Here is a 13,608-nt window from a genome sequence, read left to right as displayed (position 1 = left end):
ATCTGCAGGAGTCAGAGTCCAATGCTCCAGGGCTTTAGCCTCCTTATTGTGTCTCTATTAGCCTACATCCCTGCACGAGGCTGCAGCTCCCTGGTGACTGGTTGAGACTTGAGTGGGCGAGACACGGAGAGAGAGAGAGAGAGAGAGAGAGAGAGAGAGAGAGAGAGAGGGATAGAGAGAGAGAGAGAGAGAGAGAGAGAGAGAGAGAGAGAGAGAGAGAGAGAGAGAGAGAGAGAGAGAGAGCACCGTTACAGGCGCTGAAGCTTCCTTCCATCATCTCGAGCGCAAAGAGGAGCAGAGCATCACTTCTCTCTCGGAGCGTCCACAAGACTGTTGTGACTGTCTGCAGCTTGTCCGCTAAAAACGAACAAAACCCTCAAAAACCAAAACAACCTCCTCATCGATCTACTTCTCCACGCCGGTGTGAGAACACGGAGAGAAGAAGAACGAGAAGAAGAAGAGGAGGAGGAAGAAGAAGATCGTAGAAGTCCACTTCTGCTGCAGAACTCCACATCCGCGCGCGGCTTTTTTTTCTCCTCTCCAAGATGAGCGAGGTGAGTGCGCGCGCGTTGCAAAGCATGAATCTGGTGTTAAGATCACAGTTGTCGGCTACAAGTGAGTAATTCAACAATGCTGCTGCTGCTGCTGCTGCTGCTGCTGCTGCTGCTGCTGCTGCTGCTGCTGCTGCTGCTGCTGCTGCTGCTGCTGCTGCTGCAGTCATCCAGCGCTTCTCCTCTCCACGGGGGCGGTCATTTTGCTCTCCATCACATGAAGCCCATGTGTCCACATCATGCACCTGTACGCCGTCAACCGCGTCCTCTCACTCCAGTAAGCATGCGCAACTCAACCTATGTGGGGTTTGAGAAAATGTATTTTTAATTTGCGTGCATAATCTCACCACCATCCATCCACAGAAGCCGCAAAACAAGGTGCGGTTTTTTAAGAACATGATGTTTCAGCGCAGCGCTTTCCACCACACTGTCCATTGGCTTCAGTCCCAAGTCTGACAGAAACACTGCAATGAGAGCAGCAGCAGCAGCAGCAGCAGCAGCAGCAGCAGCAGCAGCAGTGACACCAGCCCACATCGCCACTGGGCAACATCTGGTGGAGCGCGAGGGTTTCCCCCAAAGTAGAGTCTGGGGACCCGCAGGGCGCCCTATGGGGGTTCCTGAGGATTTTTTTTTTCACACTCGGTATCGGAAAAAGCAAGATGTACTCAAGAGGAAGCACAGTGATGAGAGCGTGGATGTGGGGGGATGAGACCCCTGCAGAGTGTGAAACAGGAAGCTGATACACAGGAGGACTCCCTGCAGAACTGCTGCATGACTCCTTCCCCCCCAAACTCGCTCGTATGCATCGCTGCTGCCCATGCATAATAAAGTAGATTTCTTTCTCTTCATGATGGGGCCCATTGGACTCGATGCTGCAGGCTCAGCACTAATGAAGGAAGCCAGTGCGCCCATGTGTGCTTTAAAGTAGGCTCTTGATGGACACTTACTGCTGGTTGCGGATATTCAAATATATATTTATACATAGGTTGTTTTTTGCGTTTATCTTGTTATTCCACCTTAAGTCCGGCTTGCATGACCCCACGTGGTCCAGTCGTCTGCTGAGGGTCTCGCCCGGAGCTTTATACCGATGATGAGATGGGTTTGTAATCCGGGTTTGACCTCCACGTTGACCCCAGGAGAAGCTCTCCACTGGCAAAGGGACGGACCGGAGTGTCATTGAGGTGTTGCTTCACCTTTCTAGTCGCTAACCCGCAGAGCGTCTCGCCGGGGGGTGCAGCGTCGCCCCCCCTCCATCGCCATCGATCAGTCCCTCGTCGTCGATATAAATAACGTGGTGTGGGGGTGAGAGCCGGGGGGGCGGGGTCCCGGTGGAGTGATTATTTTCTCTTCCCCGTCACAGAAGCGGAGCATCGGCCCAATGGGACGGCTTCGCTTCCAATGCATGTGCCGGATTTCTGTGAACCTCGTCGCTCACGTCCTCCGGCTTCTGATACGTAGCAGATGATGCTGCACATGGGGGACCAGGAGTGTAAACACAGGATGGATGGATGGATGGAAGGAAGGAAGGAACATCTGCCGGTCACTTCTGCGGCTCACTGATGGCTGACATCACTGCGTATTCAAGGCCTCTGACAACGTCCTGAGTCTGATCCGGTGGAAGTATCAGACAACATTTGGAGATTCTCACCGTGTTAGTTTCCAAGTTCTGATCTCCTTTAAATATGATAACTAACTGAATTTGAGCTGAAACAATCAATCCGCAGTCTATCAACTAGAGCGTGAACAGGCGGATATTTCGACAGTCGATTCATGGTGTGAATCTTCTCTGGGGCTAAACGTGTGTGTTCCCTTTGCTTCATGTGACGGTGAATCAATAATTAGTTGTATTGAAGACGTTAACTTGTGATGTAACGGACATTTCTTCTGACACTTTATAGGCCAATCGATTGATGGTTAAATCAAGAAACAAGCAGATTAGTGACTCTGAAAATAGCAGAAAAAAAAAAACTTTTACGCCGGTCGATTGCTAAACTTCCATCTTCTTCAAGTAAAAGCAGGTCTTCTCCAAAGCAGGATGAACCTCGTCGTTCTTTTTCCATGCACGTTTCGGCCTCATATGTTACATTTTCTCCACCTCCGTGCCGTCTAAACGCATCCATCCCGCCGGCCCGTGAGTTGGCCGGATGAGAGTTGAACCCGCGACCTCGTGCATTAGACTGCAGCCGCGCCGCGATCCCAACGGATGATGAGGCGCTGCAACGAAATGAAGAAAAAAAGCCTTTATTGTTTGTTTTTTTTCATTTCAGTTTTACACTGGGTCACACACACACACACACACACACACACACACACACACACACACACACACACATGTACACAGGATTCGCCGCGCTTAAGTGTTCAACAATCAGTGATAACATTTAATAAGTTATTAGGACACGGACATCCCGCGCGCCAGATAATCTCAACACGCACGTCCTCTTGTTTTTTAATTTGCGGAAGAAGACGAAGAAGAAGAAGAAGACGAAGAAGAAGATGAAGAAGAGCGTGCCCCCGCGGCCTCATTGAGGAGCACCTTCCCACTGCTTTGACAGACTGTCTCCTCCAGCTGAAATCATGTCACCCACTGCCTCATTTCCTCCTCTTTCTTTTCACGCGCTTCCATTCATCCCCCTCCTCTTCCTCCTCCTCCTCCTCCTCCTCTTTGCTCCCCCCTCCTCCCTTTCCTCCAGCTAAAGCCTCGACTGTATTCTCCTTAGCGACAGCGGAGCGAGGACTCATGCAGGGTATTAACACTTGCATGCGCACATCCGGGAGTCGACACATCTGCACAGCGTGAGGCGCCGAGGGAGTCAAAAGGAGGAGGAGGGGGGGGGGGGGGGGGGGTGTGGAGGGGGGGGGGGGGGTATGAATGGGGGTTTGAACTGAAATGAGTTCGGGGCTCTTATGTAATAGGCTCTTTGGCAGCGGTTCCACTTTTGACAGCTGTTTGGTGGATTTTCCTTTCTTTTTTATCCCCCTCTCCCTCCCATCATCATCACCACCACCATCATCATCATCATCATCTGCGCTCGCTCTCGAAAAGCGGGACAGAATTAGGTTGAAAAAATAAGACGTTTCGTACTCGTGCGTCCAAACGGTGCCTTCGTGCACACAAAGTGAAAGAGGGAGCGGGGGGGGGGGGGGGGGGGTAGCGTTCTCATTATGCTGGTAATTATCACTTTGCAGGCTCACCCCTCACAGAGCGCCACCCTATTGCTACAGCAAGCTGGCAGGGGATAATTACCCGGGTCTGACGGGGCTCGGGGGCCAATCTGAAGCCGCTGAAGTCAAACCGAGAGGAGCGCCGATCCTTGTTTCTCTTTGTCAATCTGTCTCCCTCCATCTGTCAGTCCCCTTCTTCTCCTCCTCCTCCTCCTCTTCCTCCTTCGCATCTTCCCTCCCTTTCGTCCCCCCTACAACTGAGATTGTGCGGCATCTGGCATGTCTGGAAATCACTGGCTTTCCCCTACTCCTTCATGGAGGTATAATCCTTTTATTTCTGTCTATAAATACATTTCTGCTGAGCTTTTAGAGGCTTTCTGCTGCCTCCCCCCCCCCACCCCCTACCAACAGCAAGTGCAGCACTAAGCCCTGTGTGTGTGCGCCTTGGCTTAAGAAGTGTACTGGATGTGTGTTTTCAAGAAGACACTGTTGAGGTTTGAGCACTAGCTGCGAAAAGGGACCAGGGAAAGGAAGTGCTTTCTCCATTAAAGGAGACATGTGCTACCTCGCGGTTGTCGCACCTGCTTTGTATCCAGAGCGTTGTCGCCTCCTTCGGCCCTTTCGGCCAATCGGCTGCTTCCATTTCCCAATTGTGTGGGAGTGGGAGGGGGGCGCGAGTGTGTATCGCGTATCAGACGCCGACATGCGAATAGATGATTGTCGGGCGACTCGGGGTGCGTGCTTTGAATATCAACGGCAAAATGACTTTGAAGACGGCAAAGCCAACACTGGATGTTCTCTCCTTATCCGGCGCTCGATCGTAGTCTCGCTGAGCGAGCGGCGTGGACGCCCAGTGTCTTTTAGAGGAAGGAAACCAGTAGGAACGTCGGATGGGATGTAGGATCTGACGGCGATGGACTCATGAGCGGCGGCATTAGCAGGTCCGCGTCTTTTTTGACCCGATGAAATGAAACATCGAGTGGGTGGATCGGCGCCAATCTGATTGACAGACGTTCATGTTTCCCGGAGGATGAATCATCGTAACTTTGGTGACCCCGACCCCGATATTTTTTCAAGCACCGGCATGAAGTTGGCGTTAGTTTTGAGTCGACTTTCTCGAGAACTGGTCACAATGATCATAAGTGGATGAAGGATTGGATTGAAATACACAATCCAAGGATTGTGTTGCTGCCAGTCTCTCTCATATAAAAAAACCCCTCATATTATATAGCGTAAGTGCTATAGATTTCTGGATGCACTCTAATTATTCCCTTTTCTATACTATACCATTCATTATCCCCCATCTGCCCCCAGGAACCATAACTATTTCTGCATCTCCCTCTCGCCGCGCAGACCCCTACACCCACCGACTTATATAAAGCCATTAACCGGCATTGTGCTATTTTTAGTGGGCAGGTACAGCGCGGTTCAGCACGAGGAGATTGTTTCACGGCTTCCAGAACTGAAGCCGCGGAGTCCAACAGATGGGACGGGGAGAACGAAAGTGGTCACAAAGTCAGCAGACGATTTAAATGCATCAAAAACCAAGCCTTATATGTATATTTCTTGCAATCCCCCCTTTCGGGAGCCTGACATGACGTTCATCACGTTCGCTCCATACTCGGGAGGCCAGTGTTGACTTTGGGGGACAGAGACAGATTATACAAACGGGACGTGGACCTGCCTGCATAGGTTAAGCTCTTAAAATGGAGGTCGACCAGCTTTTGGAGCCAAAAAGCACTTTTATTAAAACAATGCATCCAGCGATTAGGACATAATCTGGTCATCAATACGGCCGTAAGAGCAGCAGGACCCAGAGAGATTAACAGCCCGGTCCACTTAATGTACATACAGTAAGAGCAGCTCTGAGCAGATGTTCAGCTCATCTGGCCGCCCGAAAAAACACCGAGTGAGTGTCCTCAGAGGAGGCGGAGGAGGAGAGACAGCGTAGATGAGAAGGGAACGACGCCTGTGTGGGTGCGAAATTGAAGGGTGGAGTGCAGAAGAGGACAGGAGAGGCGATGAAAAGAGCGCCAGGCTAAAAAAAACACTAAAAAACGAGTGGAAACTCTAAGCGTGGCGTATGTTACGTAAGAGAGGAGGAAGGAGGAGGCGGGGGTTCAAGAGATGGATGCTTGTAGGCAAAGAAACCCCCAAGATGCCACAACTTCCCCTTTTCCCTCACACAGCAACCTCCCTCCGGACCGATCGGTAATGAGTCCGGTGCGTTTGTTTTGACACCGTCATTAGCGCGCCGGCGCTAGTTAGCGCTTCCGCGGTGCCCATTTATCTTGTGGGACGCTTTTTTCTCCCCCTAAAGACAACGTTTTAATTTCATCATTACGCAGAGACTGAATCGTCGCCTTCTCATGCACGGCGACTCCCGTAATCTCTTTTATTGTCCCGTTGGCGTTGCACCAGCGTCTCGTTGAGGCCTCCATCGCGGAGGCATTAAAAAACGGCATCACGATCGACTTATTAAAAGTCATATTGGCCCAATTAGCCAACTGGCTGGCTTTGATGCACTTGAGTGTGCGTCTGGACACGTCGGCTGTAAAGAGGATGACATCGTCGACATGTTTTTACGGGCACACGCTGTCAATTTCCACTGGAGCATGTAATTACTGCCAGTGTTGATGCAAGCCCCCCCTCCTTTTTAACAAGCCCTCAAAGTGTTGGCCCTCACTCACTGGAGATTTAAGCCGTCATACTGCTAAGTGGAAGCCTGTTAGCCGGGCACGCTAGTGCTGACTTGACATGTTCATATTGTGTCAACATCTGCTGAGTGCTCGTATTAAGCTCCTCCCTAATATTAAGCTCCTCCCTGTAGTAAGCTCCTCCCTAATATTAAGCTCCTCCCTAATATTAAGCCCCTCCTTGTATTAAGCTCCTCCCTCCACTCTGGTTCAGAGTAGTCGAAACACTGCATCGTTGAGCTTTTGTTAATTTGTTTTTGATAAACATGTGACTATGATAAATAATGATACTGGATTACTATATATATATATATATATATATATATATATATATATATATATATATATATATATATATATATATATACACACCAAAATGTGATCCGATGTCATAGTGGATTGTCAGATGTCGCAGGGTAAAGAATGAGAAAAACTATTCAACAATAGATAAATGAACATCTCCAGTAAAGAAAGTCTCCTATAATAATAATAATAATAATAAACAGTTTGAATCTGTCAACTTGGGCTCTTTGTGATTAACAATGAATCGGGAGAACAATCCGGTCTGGATCCGGGCGCTGGGCTGCGATCTGAATCCTCTCTGACCGCTGCAAAGCAGCTCTCTTGGACCTTATATAACTCATTTAATATTTAGCAGGTTTTATTCCACCAGGACTTGGCTTTGAGATCAAGGCGAGGCGGGGAGCGGTTCCAGCTCCGAACGGATAAAGAAATGTGACAGAAGTGTGAGAGGGGGGTGTACCCTCCTCCTCCTCTTCCTCCTCCTCCTCCTCTTCCCACAGGGTAGAAACCTTGTTGTAAATGAAGTGCATTGCATTGTGTGAGAAGAGGAGCGAGCCGGTGGGGGTGCATGTGTTTCTTGCCTCTGTATATGTGTGTACAGCGCTCCCTCTCCTCCATCTGGACTCCATTTACGCCGGCAGAGTCTTTCCTGAATAGACCGTGTATGTTCCAATCTTTCTCACCGAGCCAGTGTGCAAGGTTTTTCTCCTCTCTTCTTCTTTTTTTTTATCACCCTCTTGCTACAATGCATGTCTCTTTCTTTCTATCTTGCCTCCCCTCTCCCTCCGTATGTGTCTTACTCTCTCTCTATCACCTTCAGCAGCTCCCCAGGGCAGGCTGTTAAATGCTGCAATCTGTCTCTGTCTCCCATCCTTACCCTCCCTCCCTCGCTCGCTTTCTCTCAGCCTTTTCTCCGAGGCTCGCCGCTCGTGAATTACAGCGCTAACTGCTACATGTAAAAGAGGGAAATCCCTGACTAAAAGCAGAGGGTGGGGGGGATAAGGAGATATCTCAAGGGGGGGTTAAAGCTAGTCGTTGGTGATTAAGAGAGAGGGGGTGGATGGGACAAGAGAAGAAGAAGAAAGGATGAGACAAAAGGACGGATAGACGATATTAGGATCACTGTGTGGAGGATGCCGGGGTCGGAGGTCAGGTTTTAACTTCATTTCCGCCGACTCAGAAAGCCATTTTCTGACACCCATTAGAGGCAGAAGTGTCTTCGCCAGGAGAAAAGTGCTGAATTGGGAGCAAATAAGGTTGTTTGGCTCTCGCATTAACGGTTACTTTCTTACGGGAAGCCGCGCCGCTGTAACATTAATCTTCTGTCGATCACGGAGCAGCTTCGCTGGAGCAAAAGGGGGTTAAGTGCCCTTCAAAAAAACTAATGGTGCTGCCGGAGGGGGGGGGGGGGGTGTTTCTGACACGCCGTTCTCTAGCAGGGTTTTCCCGGCAGGTCCGAGTCCCAGATTGACGAACCCGCCATTGCAGTTCACTCGCTGGGTTTTCTGAAGCGATGGGAAGCGAACCGACTGCCTCCCTGAAGTTGAATGCTGCGCGAGGGCACCGGGCCGATCGATCGCGGTTCCTTCCAACCAGATTGATTGATTGATTGATTTCGACAGACATTTCGACGACCGGGACCCACGGGGGCGACGCGAGTGGCTCAAAAGGCCTCAGGTCTGACCGCCATTTAGCCGCTGAGGGCAACGGGCTAATATTTCGGGTAACGGATATCTGGACATCCGGGCCAAGTTTTACAGTCAAGTTATGCCAACGTTATCAACTTTGGGCAATGAAGTTAAGAGTTGAGAGAAGACGTCTTCGGCTAATCTTTACAGATATTTAAAGATCTTTTTTTCAGTTAGGTGGAAGAGTTGCAGTAGAAAACTGCATCTTGAACTATCACTTTTTATTATTGGTGCCTTTTGTTGTGTTGAGTGGTGTGCTGAAGGCAACAGAAAGGCAAAACTGAGTAGCTATTGTGTGTTTATCCCAAGTGATATCGATATTGCTGTATCCAATAACGCTCTCGCATATCTCATATTTTCCTCGTACACATGCGGCCCTAATAAAAAGCTCTCTGTTTACCTGCGCTCGGCCAAAGCCGGGCCGTGATTGGTCCACAGCACTCGAGCTAGAAACAGGAAACACTTCCGATACCGACCTTTCTGCATCCACACGCTTGTAATAAAGATAACACTCGGTCCCACTGACAGTTTGACCCATCTGCTCTCTTTCTTACAAGACTAGCGTCAAAGCTACGGCGACAATTAAAAATCTAATTCATACAAATGTTTAAAAGTCTCGTCTGCGCCAACTAAGACGACAATAACTGAGACGGTGCTGTTCAGATATTTAATGTCCCGGAGGAGGAAGATAAAAAGACAATTGTGCCGTAACAATATAGCAATACAAAGTGCAATAAAAAGGTTAATAAACGTAAAGATAAAGTGCCACAAGAAGAGTAGTGAGGGACACATTACTTCTGAATAGAAACACTATTTTGTTATATTATCTATAAGCACAAAAGCAACACGTTCTGGGAGGAGCCTGGAGGTGAAGTCAAGGTCTGTTCACAATCTCACTTTGTGCTTTTTGCTCTTTTGCTTTCGCCGTCTCGCACCGTTTGTTTATTTCCTTTATCTTCCATCTCTCACATTCTCGGTTGGGAGTGTTTATAAGTCGCCGCTCTCTGTAACCCCTTCCTGGCCCCTCCTGCGTCTCCTCTCCACCCTCACCCGATCCCCTCGGCTCGCTGCAGCTGCAGGAGTCTTGCGTTACCTTTTTTGTTTGCCAGCCGTTATCGCGTGGCGGCGGCGTCATCGTCTGCCAGTCAACAAACTGCACACATGCAGATGTATCGCCATTGTTTCTGTGAGGGAAAATTAAGCCCCTCAAGCACACGAGCATGAAAAGACTAACACAAGGAATCAAGAGAAGAGGAAACAAAATAAAAATATATATTCTGACAGCCCCGATGGGTTCATGCTCCACTTCCAAAGGCACAACGTCAGGTTTTAAACATTTGATTTCCATCCCCGGTTTCTCATCAAATGAGCTCCATTGACGCCGTTTGTCAGGTGCTGCCAAACAACTGTAGACACGAGCCGAAAAACAAGACACAAAAGAAGTGGCTCGATTTGATTCTTTTTTTTTTTAAAGTTCATCCTCAAACAACCCAGAGAGACGTTGAAAACCCTGAATGTGAACGACGTGTCATCCGCCTGTAGGTGTGCACGTCTTTCACATACACCTTCACCGAGGATTGTCTGGTTTTCTATTCACATCAAGGCCGAATTCTCTCTCCCTTTCTCTCTCTCTCGCTGCTTATCAGGCTCCGTGTTGAAAAAGAAAACCTGTTTTTAATGCCTCCTTCACCGAAAAAGCTCCCGCACTTCTCCCCGTGTGGTGTGTGCTAATGCCGAACAATAAGCCTCCCCCTCTTCTCTCTGCAGTGTTTCACCCTCTTGCTGCAGACACACTCACTCATATCTCTGCAGTCTCTCGCTCGCTCTCCCTCTCACCCCCTCTTTCTACCTCACAGTGCCTCACCGGTTTTTGTTTTATCACTGTCTCTCTCTCTCTCTTTCTGTGGCACCTTTGCTGCTCATTTTTTACTGGCTTGTAGTCTGGTGCCTTGATGTCTCAGCGTGACTGCAGTGCTGCAGTAAGATGCGCTCGCTCAAACGGGGCTGAATCATTTGAGGGGAAAAAACGTAGTAGAATCGAAATACGTCTGATCATTATTTTTATGCTATAAGATGTAATCCTGGCAGATCAGCAGCGTTGGTTTTCAGCAGATTACTTTTTTCGAGCATAATCTGAATTCATCTTGATTGGAAATCTCATATTTACACATATTGTAATAGTGGTGTACTTATTGTTGCTCAATGATGATACCATGTTGTAATTCTTTATCCGAGCGACAAGCTACATCGGACTGATTCGTTGCATTTTGACATCCAACTCTGCGCTATAGCTGCTTAAGCTAACGGCGCAGCGTCGCATCTTCACAGCCCCCCAAATACAATTTATATCAGCTCAAATGATAGTGTGTTCATCTAAAATCATGATAAAAGTTTAACAGGTTATTCTTCAAGAATGTGCGCGAGCTATCAGTCGTTTGCGCTGAACAACCAAGCTAGCTGCTAGCTAGCTAATTGACGCGAGTTCACTCTTTTTGCTACTACATGTTATCGCAGGCCATTTATAACCAAATACATCTCATTTAAAAACCCATTTAAGGTTTCTCGCAACACATTGGCTAACCTTTTGTGTAGAATTGATTGATTTAATTCAGATCACCTTGATAACGTAGGTGGATGTTCATCAAGCTAATTAACGGTAATTAGCAACAGCTGTGTTCATTGGCTGGCGACAGGTCGCAGGTTCGACATTTTGGAAGTAGGAAAAGCACAGGTATAAATGATAATACAGCAACAATACAGTTAATATTATATTGTCGATGGTTGATTTAGATATAGCTTTTCAGCGTCTTGTTTTGAGCGCTAACTAAAATACACCGGGACACTTTGTCAGTGCCATCAGTAACGTCTGTGCTTTTTAATATCACGACAGTCTGCGATGGAAAAAGTCCAGTTGTGGTTTGCAAAACGAACAGTCAACCTTCACCTCCTCGTTACAGCTTGTTGAGGCACTTGGAACTTGTTTGACATTTTCTTATTTCCGACTTGTCTCTAGCTCGTTCTCCTTGGCTGTCATTTGAACTTCTTCTCACCCAGCCCTTCGTCTCTCCCTCCTTTGATTTACCCTCTCACTCTCTTCTTTTTCACTCTCTCTCTCTCTCTTTCCTCCTACCAGACACATACTGTATACACAGTCACTGAACATTAGTCTCCTTCCCCGTCTGACTTTGAACGTGGGCCTCCGGATTGGCCGCTGACCCGTCGGGTTTCTTTTGCACGTGTGCACACACACATAAATCACACACATCGCGCTCACACACACTGAATGAGCGCAGAGAAAACTCCCACACAAATGAGCACATCAGCACACACATGCGCTCATGCATGCTTGCAGAAAACGGGCGCACACACACACACACACGCACACACACACACACACGGACTCCTGCTGAGTTATTGGCAGGGCTGGAGTGGCAGGCCGCTCTTCACCAACTCATTCGCGCCCGGTTGGAGATTGTGTTATGCATGGGCCATTTGCTACGTGGATCATAAAGCGCAATAAGGCCAGAGTTAAGCAGCGACAGACACACATATACACACTCCAAATCACACACGCACAAGAATATGCAGTGACACGCACTTTGACACGCGCATACTTCTCCTTTATTATTTTTTTTCCTCCGTCTGACACGATATTGCGTAATCGCAGAATCTGTCATAATCTCTCCCCTCCTCTCTGTCCCAGTCCGTCAGTTTTCTTCACGCTCTCTCTCTCCTGTATCACTGACTCACATGTCCGCAAGTGTAACACTTATAGCGCGGTGGCAGGAAGGCAAGTCGAGCTTGAAAGGGACAGGAGGAAGTAAAAAATATAAATAAAAGAGAAGCAAGAGGGAGGGAAGCCATTAGAAGTACACCGCCTAAATCCCCCACTATAGGTTCCTCAGTAATGTATTTTAAGCTGTAGTAATAGATTTTTTTGACCCCTTGAGGGCAACAGAAAAATCTCTGAACAAACATCAACGTATTATCCTCTTATAAAGCACACAAAGCAAACAGATGGCCATTCACACATCTAGCAAACACAGCGCCGACGTTAGCGTTAATTTGGAGTCTTTGGACGCTAACGTTCGCTTTCGTTTTAGCTCCGAATTTAGTCTTCACCACCTTCAGAGGGAAATACCCAATAGCTAGCAAAGTTTTTCCGCTAGCTAGCAAAGTTTCTCAGCTAACTAGCAAAGTTTTTCCGATCGCTAGCAAAGTTTTTCTGCTAGCTAGCGGAGTTTTTCCGTCTACCATTTGGTGCTTAGCTGGCAGCGTACAGCAGGGTGAAGTCTCGGAGGAGGAAGATGGGTCAAAAGGGACTTTCACCCAGGAGACCTTGTTTCATGTCCCATGTGAAAGCTTCCTTTGCTTTCAGGGACTCACTGACTTCGAGGGTCCGTACCGCAAAGTCCGCGAGGGCTCGGCTCCGTCCTTTAAGCGAGCCCTTTCTGCACACTTTTCTGCGGGTGGAATTACCAACAAGTCGTAGCTGTGTGTTGAAACACATGGGTACCGGGGAAAGCCCAGAGGTGTAAAGAAAAAGGGTAAACAAAAAGGACGGCACATGGGTGTTCAGTCTGGCGTATTAAATTCACACAGAAACGCTGCGTTGACATCAAGGATTTAAGATGCATGAAAAATACATGAACGCAGAGTAATGAAAGCATATGCTGTATTACACACCTGGTTTATTTATTCACCATACATGTGGACACTTCTTGTCTCACAAGGGGAGAGCTGGAGGATGTAAAGATTAGTATACTTATTTTTTCACATTGTCCCATTCATATTTATACCGGTTCATGCTCTTTCAGCCTTGAGGGTCCAGGATCCACTTGAGGGTTCAGGGCTTGAGGCCTAAGGGGAGCATCAGGATTGGGCCATTTTAACCCAAACCAAGATTGTTTCCTCACCCTAACCAAGTGGGTTATCAAAGCTTGTTTTTGCTGAAAAAGCTGCTGGGAACAAGGTTGACGAGGGTGGTGAGACCGGACCAAAACAGTTGGATTTCAGTGAGACAGAAAAACAGAGATTTGGCATACGGCAAGATGTCGGAAAAACCTGGCTTACACTCGCACTCATTCAGCTGCCGCTCATTCAGCGCTCTCTGCAGAGGGAATGTGTCACTTTGAGTCCATCGCAGTCATTCGAACGCTTCCAGGAAGACACCATGCCGCCTTCTGCTTCTCATCCAGCCTGCCA

The sequence above is a fragment of the Clinocottus analis genome, unplaced genomic scaffold (genome assembly GCF_023055335.1).
Source record: "Clinocottus analis isolate CAN_PGR_092001 unplaced genomic scaffold, fCliAna1.0.p SCAF_21, whole genome shotgun sequence".
Lineage (NCBI taxonomy): Eukaryota > Metazoa > Chordata > Actinopteri > Perciformes > Cottidae > Clinocottus > Clinocottus analis.
This window is presented reverse-complemented; position numbering follows the sequence as displayed.